This window comes from Bemisia tabaci, chromosome 9 (assembly GCF_918797505.1).
Source record: "Bemisia tabaci chromosome 9, PGI_BMITA_v3".
Lineage (NCBI taxonomy): Eukaryota > Metazoa > Arthropoda > Insecta > Hemiptera > Aleyrodidae > Bemisia > Bemisia tabaci.
Genome location: NC_092801.1, coordinates 34465688 through 34477777, shown reverse-complemented (window position 1 = coordinate 34477777; position 12090 = coordinate 34465688). Strand labels below are relative to the sequence as shown.

The 12090-nt window shown below is 38.9% G+C and overlaps 1 protein-coding gene across 1 annotated transcript in view; it reads left to right on the top strand.

Moving 5' to 3' along the window:
• Positions 1-12090, top strand: part of LOC109036112 (fatty acyl-CoA reductase wat) — a 90609-nt gene that overhangs the window by 11651 nt on the left and 66868 nt on the right. The gene's annotated exons all lie outside the window — the stretch shown is intronic.

Genomic DNA, 12090 nt, shown 5'->3' with positions numbered 1-12090 from the left:
GATACCATTGTCTCGGGCTGCTCTTAAAAATTTCTATCTATGTATGTAAAATAATGATACCAACCGTTGTTTGAATTTCTCGGGGCAACTCACTGCAGAAAACTTTTGAATTCGCAAGCTTCCAAAGCTTTTATGATAACTTCATTGGAAAAGTCGAGGCATACTTCTCAAAGGTCATGACTCTATCCCCTATGTACCTTTGGCCTTGCGGAGTGTACATGGAAAGTTAAATGACATAAAAATTTGAGAGGGCTCTTAATCCCCTCACCCGAAAAATTGCTGAAGAAACTAAAATTTTGCACCAAGTGAGCTCAATAAATTCTCGTCAGGGGCCGCCCCTAAATTACGGAACGCACAAGGGGAGGGGGAGGAGTCGAGGAAAACGTTACGCCTTTCTTTTTTTTACGTGTTAAAGGATAGAGTCCTACTTCACAATAGCATTATGAGTGGGGAAGGGGTGTTAAAGCTTTCGAAAAAGTACGTTACATAATTTAGGGACGACTCCAGAGAGCTAATTTCATATAAGCCACAAGCTCCTGCAAAATTAATTCTGGTTTCTTCCATTGTTTGCTCAGAGCGATAGAGCAGGACAACTCTCAATTGTTTTTTTCGGGACAGGTTCTGTAGGTAATGGTAGCCTATTGAAAATACTGAGCAATAAATCATCCACACGCTGGTCTATGGAATTTATTGATCTCTGGGCAATGGCCCTAAATTTTGGGGAGTATTAAATCTGCTTTTCGCATTTCAAAATGTAGGGCCTCAAACATCGCGGGGAAAAATCTTAAAATAGTTCGTATGGATCGGTTGTTTTAAAAAGGGAACAAGTCCATTTTTTGCATGAGCCTCGAGTTGAATAAAAGGACATGCTAACTAACACTCATCAAGAAATGGACCTGTTCCCTTTTGAAAGCAGCTGATTCATATGAGGATCAAGCTTTTCGCTCAACATTATTTTAAAAATCACACTTACATACACGGTAATTTAAGGCCACACTTCTTGTTTTCGTGAGATCTATTAATAGAATGCCATAGAGAAAAAAAAGGAGGTGTTTGCATTTCGGGCATCTTGGAATTTTTCATAGAGTATCTATAGCTTTGATGACGTCATTGGGTACAGCGACGTTTTTATCCTGTCGATTTTCTTGGAAATGGTGTAATTTAAGGGAAAAAGTCATTCTTTAAAAAGTGCTTGAAATTAAATAAAGAGTTGATTTAAGTAAAAAAATCGGACATTATGGTCCGTTTTTACAGCGTCAACATAACCCTCAACGAGCGTCTTGTTAACATTGATGACGTAGGTGGGTACAAATCCTCAAGATGCAAACACCTCCTTTTTTTTCTCTATGATAGAATGCGATGCCTCGCCTAACAATGCGATTATTAAAAAAACCGCAAGGAATGTACCGTCGTCAAAATCTCCGACGGACCACGGGAAACTAGATTTAATTTTCTATATTCAACATCGCGAGCGATAAATTTGCGTTTTTTGGTTACATAAGAAATAATTCGACTCAAACCCGCTCACCGAAATAATCAACATCAATGTAAGCTGGATTCATCGTTGAGAACAAAGCGTGAATTAGTTACACCGCATAAGTCAGATTTCACAAGACTTCTCTTCCTTATTTAATGAAAAGAAGTCATAAACTTGTCCAGAAAACACCAGAAGACGGCTGAATCAATTTGACCAAAACGCAGCCAAGATGATATACTGCCGTGCTAAGAAAGAACGTCGTAAGGATGTTATATTTGTCGTAATGCAATATCTAATTTTGAGGGAACGTTGTGAGTGTCTTTCATTGAAATTAATATGTAGTTTAGATGGAATGAACTATATCATTCAAAAAATTAAAAGAGTGAAATTATAAAGTGAAATGAATAAGTTTCCCTGAAAATTCGTATAAGAAAGAACGTCGTAAGGATGTTAGATTTGTCGTAATGCAATATCTAATTTTGAGGAAAGTTGCTAGTCCTTGAAATTAATATATACTTTAGATGGAGTGAACTATATCATCCAAGAAATTAAAAGAGTGAAATTAATAAGTTTTCCTGAAAATTCGTATTTTAACAAAAAGAACGAGGCAATGCCTGAATGATGAAAAGAAGTTTTTTCTTGGCACACCGCTCGCCACGGTATAAAAGCACGCGATTGGATTTTAGGACACGTGGGTATTCCCCGAGCGGAATAAGTGATTTTGATTTGGCGGAAAAGGACGATGCTAATTTTTCATTTTCGGAAAAGGACAATGCTAATTTTTCATTTTTGGAAAAGGACAATGCTAATTTTTCGTTTTTACAAATTAAATTCTGAAAATTTTCCATTGCGCTGCCGTATTTCATGCAAAATCTGAAAAGGAAAAGTGGAATAAGTTTTAATTTCGTTGGGTCCGGCGGTCCACTGGTCTCATGACGCAAGCGACTTATTAATCATCGTACTTGAGACAACTGGACACGTGCAAAAATGTTGGAATTTGCTTGCAGTTCCGCCCCCTTAAATTTTCCTCTTGAAAAAAAAAAAATTAATGATATGACGTCTGTAAACTGCTTTCTTGCGACTGGACTGAAAGGGATCATTAAAAAAGTAATAAATTACAGAACAACAGGAATAATAAAAAGGCGGGGAAAGGAGGCACTAGATGAAGACAAACATACATATATTACAGGGTGGGTCAGAGAATACGGGGTGAAGCCGGTTGTGAAAACCAGTCAAATACCAACACCTTAACAGCTGGTACAACGAAAGATCGTCGAACCTGGCTAAAAGGGTTATATGACGGGGATCAAAAAACCTCATTGACATTAAAGCGGTTTATTTTTAACTTCGAATGCTTCATTGTGTCTAACTACTCTAGTTTCTTACACGTGAGTCAGTTTTTACTTAGAGGATCCGCCAACACATGACACGGGCGGGTGACACGTGCATGATTCTATCGAAAGGTAGTGGGTGTCTGGAGAGAAAATTAAAAACCTGGACGCTACAAAAAATAAGTCGTGAGTTCGCTATTGTTTCTTCAGGATCTGGATAAATTCGTCAGAGATCAAGCAAAAAATTGAGGAAAGCGGGAGTAAATGCACTTTTTATAAATTCGTGATGTGTTACGATTAAATTGGCCAGGTTGGTTTTTCCGAGGAGGTCGGCAGTTTTTTCACACTTGTGCGATGTTTGAGACTCTTAAAAAAAGTATTTATAGTCTTGAAATATTGTACCGCTGGACATGTTTCTGATATGTTCACTTATTTATTAACATGAAAGCGTCTGTACCGGCTTTCCATAAAAAGATTTTTGTCTTTATAGCCAAGAGACATTAGCCAAGAAACTATGAAAAAATTCAGTTATTTTGAGACTCATGCATAATTTACCTTCTTATAATACAGACTACACCTTTTCAATAATTAGACGTTATGTCAGGGAATTCTGGAAAGGATGTACCTTCACTTTTCCACGATAGATACGTTTCATCCAGCTTCGATGGAATGAGCTCAAGGTTAAAATTATCTTAATCCATATTTTATTTAATCTGATTTCTGGCTTAAAAATAGACAGCATGAACACTAGATACACTGTCTTCAAAGTTAATGTAAAACGATGACTGCCACTTTGTACGTTAAAGAGCTTGAATGAATGGGAAGGAACTAACCGATAACTCTGATAAATTCATACGGAAATCAAACTCCAAAGGTGTTTATGGCGTTCCATTTATGTTGAGAGTAAAATGCACCACAGGAGGTCGAGAGATAGAGAGAGAAGAAAAATCTTCATTGAACTTAACCTACCCAATCTTACTTCTTGATTTACACAACCACATTGCCGAGAGTGCATATCTGAATAAAAAATGCGCATGACACTCATGAGCAGTTATTCTCTAAGCTCATTTCAACATTCTACTCCGTCGCGTATGCCTGAAATTACACTAGAACTCCTCACTTCTTTACTCAATGACTGCCAGTCATGTTCATTTATGAGTTTTAACAGATAAATCAAATCAAAAACGGTTTATACTCAGCAAGTAGCGCTTTCCGAAAAGTTTTAATCTCATAATGAAGGCGCCGAAGCATACATCGTCGCCATTCTGACGTAAGGGCGAATTTCATTTTCTGGGTGAGCTCTGCTTCACATATGATATCATTGCTTTCTGGGGCTCAGGCGGGCATTGAGATATATCCTTACGTCAGAGGAGCGATGACATGAACACTCAGGAGGCTAAACGGAAAATCTTGACCTTCCGCCCTTAGATAAGCTTTTTGCGCTCTCGAAATTTGATTTCTGGTCATTAGTGGGTCTATAGATCTATTGAGTCAGTTATTCACATAGTTATCTGGATGTTGACATGCTATAACTATCTCAACGCGATGCTCTTGCCATGGTTACCACAGGATTTGGAAAATTAATTCTCTGACACACTTTCGCGAATTTCCCTAACAATTGAACAGATTGTTAAAAAAACAGATGTAGTTAGAAATAGTTTTCAGGCATTTGTTATTCGAAACGTCAAATCCACTTGAGAAAGCAAAAGAAGGTAACAAGACGATTTTTCCCTGACACATTTTGGTGAAATTCTCTGAAAATTGAATAAATGCCAGATTGTTAAAAAGACATATGTAGTTGGAAAATGTTTTCAGGCATTTGATGATCGAAAAGTCGAACCCACTCAAAAAAGCAAATAAAAGGAATTTGAAGATTTTCCCTTGACATTTTTGCTATTTTTCCTGACATTTTTAGTTTTTCCTTGACTTTTGCAAATTCCCAGACATGTTTCGGTTTCCATGACATTCCCTAACTGTGGCAACCCTGAAGGCTCAATTTAAGAGTTCAAATTTTAACGGAAGGTTTACCTTCGCCGCTCCACGACCTCGAAGTCCAGAGTCCTGATCGCTCTCATGGTGCTAACAGGAGGGGAGGGGATGCTACTCAGCCTCATTAAATGATCAATACATTCGTTAATTCCTTAAGGTCACGGTTCGTTAATATTTGACGGCCCGCTAAGTATTAATGGACTGATCCTGACGGGAACCAAAAAATGAGGTAACGACCAGATCATCAATATTTAGCGGACTTCTGAATATTTCCAAAAAAGCACTGTGGCTTTTATGAATTGCCGCTAAATATTGATGGACTGATCCTGACAGGAAATCAAAACTGAACTAACGATGCCTGAATATTTTCGAAAAAGCATCGTGGTCTTTATACATTGCATAGTTCATTGATTCTATGACCATGGATTTCAACTATTGCGAAGTCATTTCCTGGACCAACTTTTGTGCGAGCTGGACAGTCCTTTCAATTGAATTTAAAGCGATATCCGGGGCTTTCCGTTCAGAATCATCGGCAAGAGTCATCCTTTGAAATTATCTCCTTGAGTACATCATAGACCGGACGTAGAAACCTCCCACGAGTATAAATTCCGCGAATACGTAAGACCGGCCCGCAATGAGCCGCCTTAGAAGCTCAAAGCTTGCAACATGGTATTTCCAAAGTCATGCACCACTTGAGTACTTGAATATGCACAGTATTTTGTCGCACCAAAATTTAAGATCCAATGTGTTTTTTTTTCCCAATGTAGGTAATTCAGCATTTTCGAAGTTTTCACACAGGAAAAAAATAACACATTGGATCTCGAGTCCAGACTCTTAAAAATATTGACAAAAAAAAATACTCTTGATTCAATCGAATTTTTACTTAAATCAAGAACCAAGCCTCTTAATTTGAGCGGATTTCTTTTTGATTTAAGGTTAAATCTGATTGAATCAAGAGTATTTTTTCTTGTCAATGTTTTCAAGAGGCTGGTAGATCCAATGTGTTTTTTCCCAGTGCAAACATCCCGAATGTTACACTAACTTCACTATTTTTTCGGTGTAGCCCACCTTCCTCAGACGTGAAAAAAATGCAACAATTTGACTAACGTGAGTTGTTGTGAGCGACCCGGGTGAAGCGGCGTGGGATTTTCAGAATACCCTGTATAAAAACGGGTTTCGGTCGAGTTATTGTCCGATCGATCACGCAAGGTCGGGTGGCCGATTAATAGATCCAGATGACTCTTAATTCGCTAAACGGCTCTACCGGCGGCTAAAGCAAAATTGCGTTAGCGCCAACAACTCTTGGGCAACTCCTCTCATTCGGACGCGACGCCGCCGGCTGGCGCTCTAAACTCGCGAATTTCATCCATTAAGACGCGTAAAAGCAAGGTTTTATTCGGCAAGTTTGGCAACGCCGTTGCGCAGGTCAAGCACGGAAGCCGAGTGCAGCGCGCATTGTTTTCGGCGTTGCGCTATCGGCTTTGTGCATGCGTGTGTACGACAAAAAAGCGCATAATTGCATCGCAAGGACTAATTGTGAGCCTGGAGATCGCGGGCGAAAAACCGCGGAATAGATTGATTGAGATTAATTAATGCGAATGTATTCAGCCTTAGTTCCGCGTCTGAGATTCTGATATAATATGGAGGTAGACTCTTAGACCGCGCGGCTAGGGAAAAACGCCGTATGCAAATTCGAACCACGCAACAAGTCCCTCGATAAAGTAAGTATTTTTTAGGAAAGAAATGAAATTTCGTCGGAACTTTCCATCAGGGAAAGTAAATCGTAAACGGTTTTTTTCGACGATTTCGGTGAAAAATATGCGAAAGCTACCCATGAAATGGACCACGTTTAACAGAAAGGAACCAAGCCACATCAGCTATTGCCAATTTTAACTGGGCAATTAATTTTTTACGAGAAAACGTTTGTGCGGATCCCTTTGAAAATGTTAAGGAATTTGCTTCGTATTGTGGAGAAAATTCATTGAAATTTGCACGAAAATTCGCACAGCTGTTTTCATGTAAAAAATTAAATTAGCCAAATTATGACAAAGTTCGAATGTTCATACGGCGTTTTTTTCTCAAAACGGCAGTATACGAATCAGGAATATGTGGACCGCGCTAAACAGAAAGAAACCAAGTCGCATCAACTTTTGCCGAGGGTAATTTAATTTTTTAAATGAAAATGGTTGGGCGAATTCCAGTGAATTATCTGCAGAGAACGATACAAATTTCTTAAAATTTTCTAAGGAATCCACACAAATGTCCTCTTGGGGCACATAACGTACGATCTTTATCGCTTGCGAAAGCTGTTCCTTTTGACTTTGTTGGAGATGATTCTTGACGGATTTCAAGTTTCAGAACAATCGCTCGCTACTTCCTTGGGTTGTAGAGAGATCCCTCGGTAGAACTTTGAGAGTTCGCACAACTGTGGCCAGTGCAACTTCTGACTCAAAATGCGCTAAAGCGACAACTTCCTTCCGCAGCATGCTTTGGCGTGTAGACACTTGTTCATCTTATCCTTCAAGATTGAGGGCCGAATTGATATTTGTTCCAGAAACAACTACAGCTACAACTATAGATCTCTTCTTTAGGTGGTCCCATTACATTCAGTTTAGGGATAGTTTACGGACCTCCTCAACGCAGCGGCAGCATCGCATAAGAGCAACTTTTTCGAAATTCGAGCAAAATGCAACTTTTCAGCGAAAAAGTGGGTTCTCAAAGGGGATACCAATGATATTTCCCTAGAAAAATTCAAAATACACAAAGCAAAAACTTTATTATGTAGACAAACTTTAAGGTACACTGGAAAAAAAAACACATTGGATCTAGAATCCAGAATCTTGAAAACATTAACAAGAAAAAGGACTCTTTATTCAATCAGATTTAAGCTTAAATCTTAAGGAAATCCGCTTAAATTAAGAGGCTTGTTTCTTGATTTACGCTTAGATCTGTTTGAGCCAAGAGTATTTTTTCTAGTCGATGTTTTTAAGAGTCTGGGCTCTAGATCCAATGTGTTTTTTTTATCCAGTGTAGGTACACACTATCAGTCTATCTAAAAATTTCCAAAACCTGCATTATATTTTCTTTGGAACGTGATTTGATTTTACTTTTGCAGTGACACATTATTAAGATTCCTTACAGTATTCTGTTCTCGTGATCAACCGGTTAAATCTTACTCATGTCTCGCGAAATGGGTGCTTCTTATGATCCTATGTTCGAGCAAGAGTACGTAAACCCTCCGAAATCACAATGAACAGAAAAGAGGACGTCACTAAGAGAATAAATTTTCTACAGCGCGCAGCAGCGTTGGAGACCAATTTAGTTGATTTCAATTTTTTTGTTGGTCCTTCTCAATTAAAACACCTTAAAAGGGTTATAATTTTTTTTTTTTTTTTTTTTTTTTAAACAATTTGCCCTGTTTTAAATGGTCAAGGGGGGTGGGTTGAAAGGGGTAAATGTAATAAAAAATTATTCCACCTGTTACGACACACACCAAAAATAAAAAAAGCCATTACCCCCTAATCAAGGATGAAAACGCAAACTTTAAGCACCTTCTAAGGGAACTTTCTGCGTAAAGAGTGAGTGCGCATTTCATAGAACCGGTCAAAAAGGTCTTCGCGAGACCTTTGACTGGCGCGGATCTGTCTACAAGTGGCGAACCAGCCTATGCCTTTGAGGCGAGACGCTAAACGCACTTGCAGATTGCATTTGACACACACGTACGCTGCGGACACTCACAAAACCTCGCTCTAATGGTGGGTGTTTATGAGTGCAAATACGACGGCTTCGTAAAAACATGCAGTTCCGCGGTGTTAATGATATGAGCTCGTTGATCATGTCGCTGCCAAGTTGACCGGTAAAACAAAATTTCACGCTGGGATTTTGAGGGTTTATCGAGACGATTTGGTCGCAGTGGGGTTACTAAGCTCGTTCTGATTTGTTCAGTATGCCACGGACACATAAATAAACAGTAGCGAAATATCGTCACCTTCCAGGCAAAGTATCACAAGCGCCATGCGACGTTTAAAAATTTCCGCCGCCATTATAGTTTTTTACAGAGAAATTGTTCAACGAAGCTGTCCGAAAATTTCACTGAATTTTCTTTGTGCTGCCGATAAAATTTAGTGAAATTTCCAAACAGATTCAACCAACAATTTCTCAGTAAAGAAATAAAATGGCGGCGGAAATTTTTAAACGTCGCATGGCGCTTGTGATACTTTGCCGGGAAGGTGACGATATGAGATCAAGATGTATGAAATATAATAATTATAACCGTCTATGATAAAAAAAAGGCTTTAATCCAGAAAAACTTAAAATTCGGAGTTTCCTATACAGAGAAAGGTATCTACATCTCAACGTTGTAAAGTTTCCTCTGTCGAATTGTTTTCTCGTGGGACAGATGTTGGTCATTTCCGGCTGAACATTTCGATGAGTTTTCCAAGGATCATGCTCAAAAATTAGGAAAGTTTTGGGAAAAAATTGCTCGGTCATATGATTACAAGAAATTAAATCGTTCGCATCGATGCGCAACATCGTCCACTTTCGATGTGTCAGGTTTTGGGGGAATTATCGAAGTCCTTTCTGAGGGAATCTCCGCATGTTTTCAGTTAAACGCACAACGTGAATCACTCAAGTCTATATAACAGAATAGACACCCTCCCCCCCCCCCCCCACCCGGTCGTCAACTAAGAATCTTTTAAAAAAGTGCGCTTGCTCAATAATTTTGAATTATTATTATTGTTTTTATTTTAAATAATAATAACCGTCGATAAAGAAGGTTTAAAGTTGCGTATTTTGAGCTGAAATTATGACTTGTATCGCCGAGAAAGCCTAAATAAGATCCTGAAGTTAAGTCAGATTTTACTATCGATGATACAAAAAGGTGGGTGGTTTTACATCACCGTGTTTCTAAACCGGAACCATTTATTCCATAGGCGAACGGTAGAGGTGAGACAAAAAACTAACATTTGCGTTTATTGTTACATAAACTAGTGGATTAACAGTTGTGACTGCTGAGTCTCGCCTATGCAAATTAAACAGGCCGGAGGCGGGTATTATTTCTCAGGACGAACAGAGTCTCTGTGAACGAATGCACATTTTTTTAGCGATTATATTATCCAAATAGAAAAAGTTATACAAGAATAAAATAACAGGAATCACATTATATTTTTTCATACATATGGACTTTTGTTTTCGAGGTGGAAGTTGGCACATTTAAACCTTCCCACATGCTTTTTTTTTATATCAGTCTCCTGCCTGTGTCATTGCCTCCACTGAAAGAATCGCAATTATTTTTAGAAAAACAGACGCGAAGAGTGAAAGTCCTACATGAATAATCGATTGCTTTTGCCCGATTTTTACATCAATTTTTTATCCTCTTTTTTCAAATACAAGTTATGTAGTTTCACTCTTGGAATACAACAGAAATCCCGCAACGTAAAAGCGAGTCATTTAATTCTTTTCCTCTCGATCATGTTCAATTTTAGGACATGTCGCCACTAACTTGGAAAACAAAATGGTCTCTATAAGAGGTAGAAGGAGGGATTCCTGGTTTTCGGGACGGTTTCCAGATTTTCCCTTGAAATGTTTTAGTCCTTAATGAATCTCGGTTATCCCAGTCCTAGAGACACCATGATTCGTGTGATTCCCATTTCGGCACAGATCGCCCTTTTAAGCACCTACAAAACGGACCAATTCGGCACAAATGATAGGAAATTATGGACTTACGCACAAAACACATAGTATTGGATCGTGAGATATCATAAAACGGTTTGACCCCTACTTTTTAGTTTGAGTAGCGACTTGCTCAAGGAAAACTTGCATTTAATCGACTAAATTATTCATAAAAATAAGGCCAAACTTGATGAAATCACTCTCTAAGATAGGCGATCATGAGTGGGCTTTTATGTTATCTTTGCGTTTAATTTTTGTTGTTTTTGTTGTTGTTGTTGTTGTTGTTGTTTTTTGTTGTTGTTGTTGTTGTTGTTGATTGTTGTTTGGCGGACGAAACACAAGGAGCCCAGATAAGAGTATTCTCGAAGGTATACTTTTGGACAAAAGGAGGTCTGCTCCGCTTTCTTTTTCCAGACATTAAGAGTGTCAAATAAGCGAATTAACACCGCATTAAAAAGACAAAGGACCACTTCATTCTTGGACCAAAGAGGCGGTACGGGTAAAAGCAAAATTTCTGCAGAAGAAAAAGCTGAAGTAATTGATCAAATAAAGAAGGTCCCCGTATACAAGAGTCATTACTGTAGGAGCCAGACAGATGCAATGTTCTTACCGTATGATATGACCCTGAAAAAAATGTATAATGCGTACAAAGTGGAAGTATAGAAGCCACTCTCTTTCTCATCGTATAGGAGAGCATTCATCACAGAATTCAACCTACGCCGCAAGCCTTTGAAAAAGGACACGTGTGAAAAATGTGACACGTACCTTTGCGCCATGAGATCAGCGAGCACCGCGATGAAGACCGAGAAATGGCGACTAAAGAACACCAGCTGCACCTCTCGCTCGCTGAGGAGGCGAGAAATCAAATGAATGCAGATCTCAAAGTAGCCAAAAGTGCTGCTTCTAACGAAATAATCAAATTTAATTCACTGTATTCAGTCACTGTAGGGCTGGACTCTACTATTTTTTTAGTGGCCCAGCCTCGAACTGTTTAGTGTCCACCAATACTCGGGGTAGGTGGGTCCATTTGATCTACCGCACTTTAGTGCCCAGCTCTACACGGAGAAAAAAAAACACGTGCGTGGACCCGAAGTTTAGGTCGTATGGATCTCTGAAGTTTTCGGATTGAGCATCTGAACACTTTAGGTCTAGCTGTCGAGGTTCGGATCACACATCTGAAACTTCAGTTCTTACATCTGAGGTACTTCAGATGTGATAACCAAAGTTTTTCGGTTGTGAGAACCGAAGTTTTTCGGATGTGAAAACCGAAGTACTTCAGATGTAAGAACTAAAAGTTTCGGATGTGTGATCCGAACCTTGACACTCGATAGCTAGACCTTAAGTGTTCAGATGCTCAATCTGAAAAATTCAGAGATCCATATGACCTAAACTTCGGGTCCCACGCACGAGATTTTATCTCGGTGTACAGTGTAGGGCGCACCGCTACAGCCGTTTTTTCCCGTGTTTGGCTTAAATGCAGTGTTCATTGCTGCACTGAGAAAAAACTATGGTTTATAAACCTATTAGAGGTAAATATGGAACACCTATAATAGTCGTAAATAAACTAATGATTCTCGGTCTGTGAACCATACTAAGGTCTCTGTACCTAATTAAGGTACA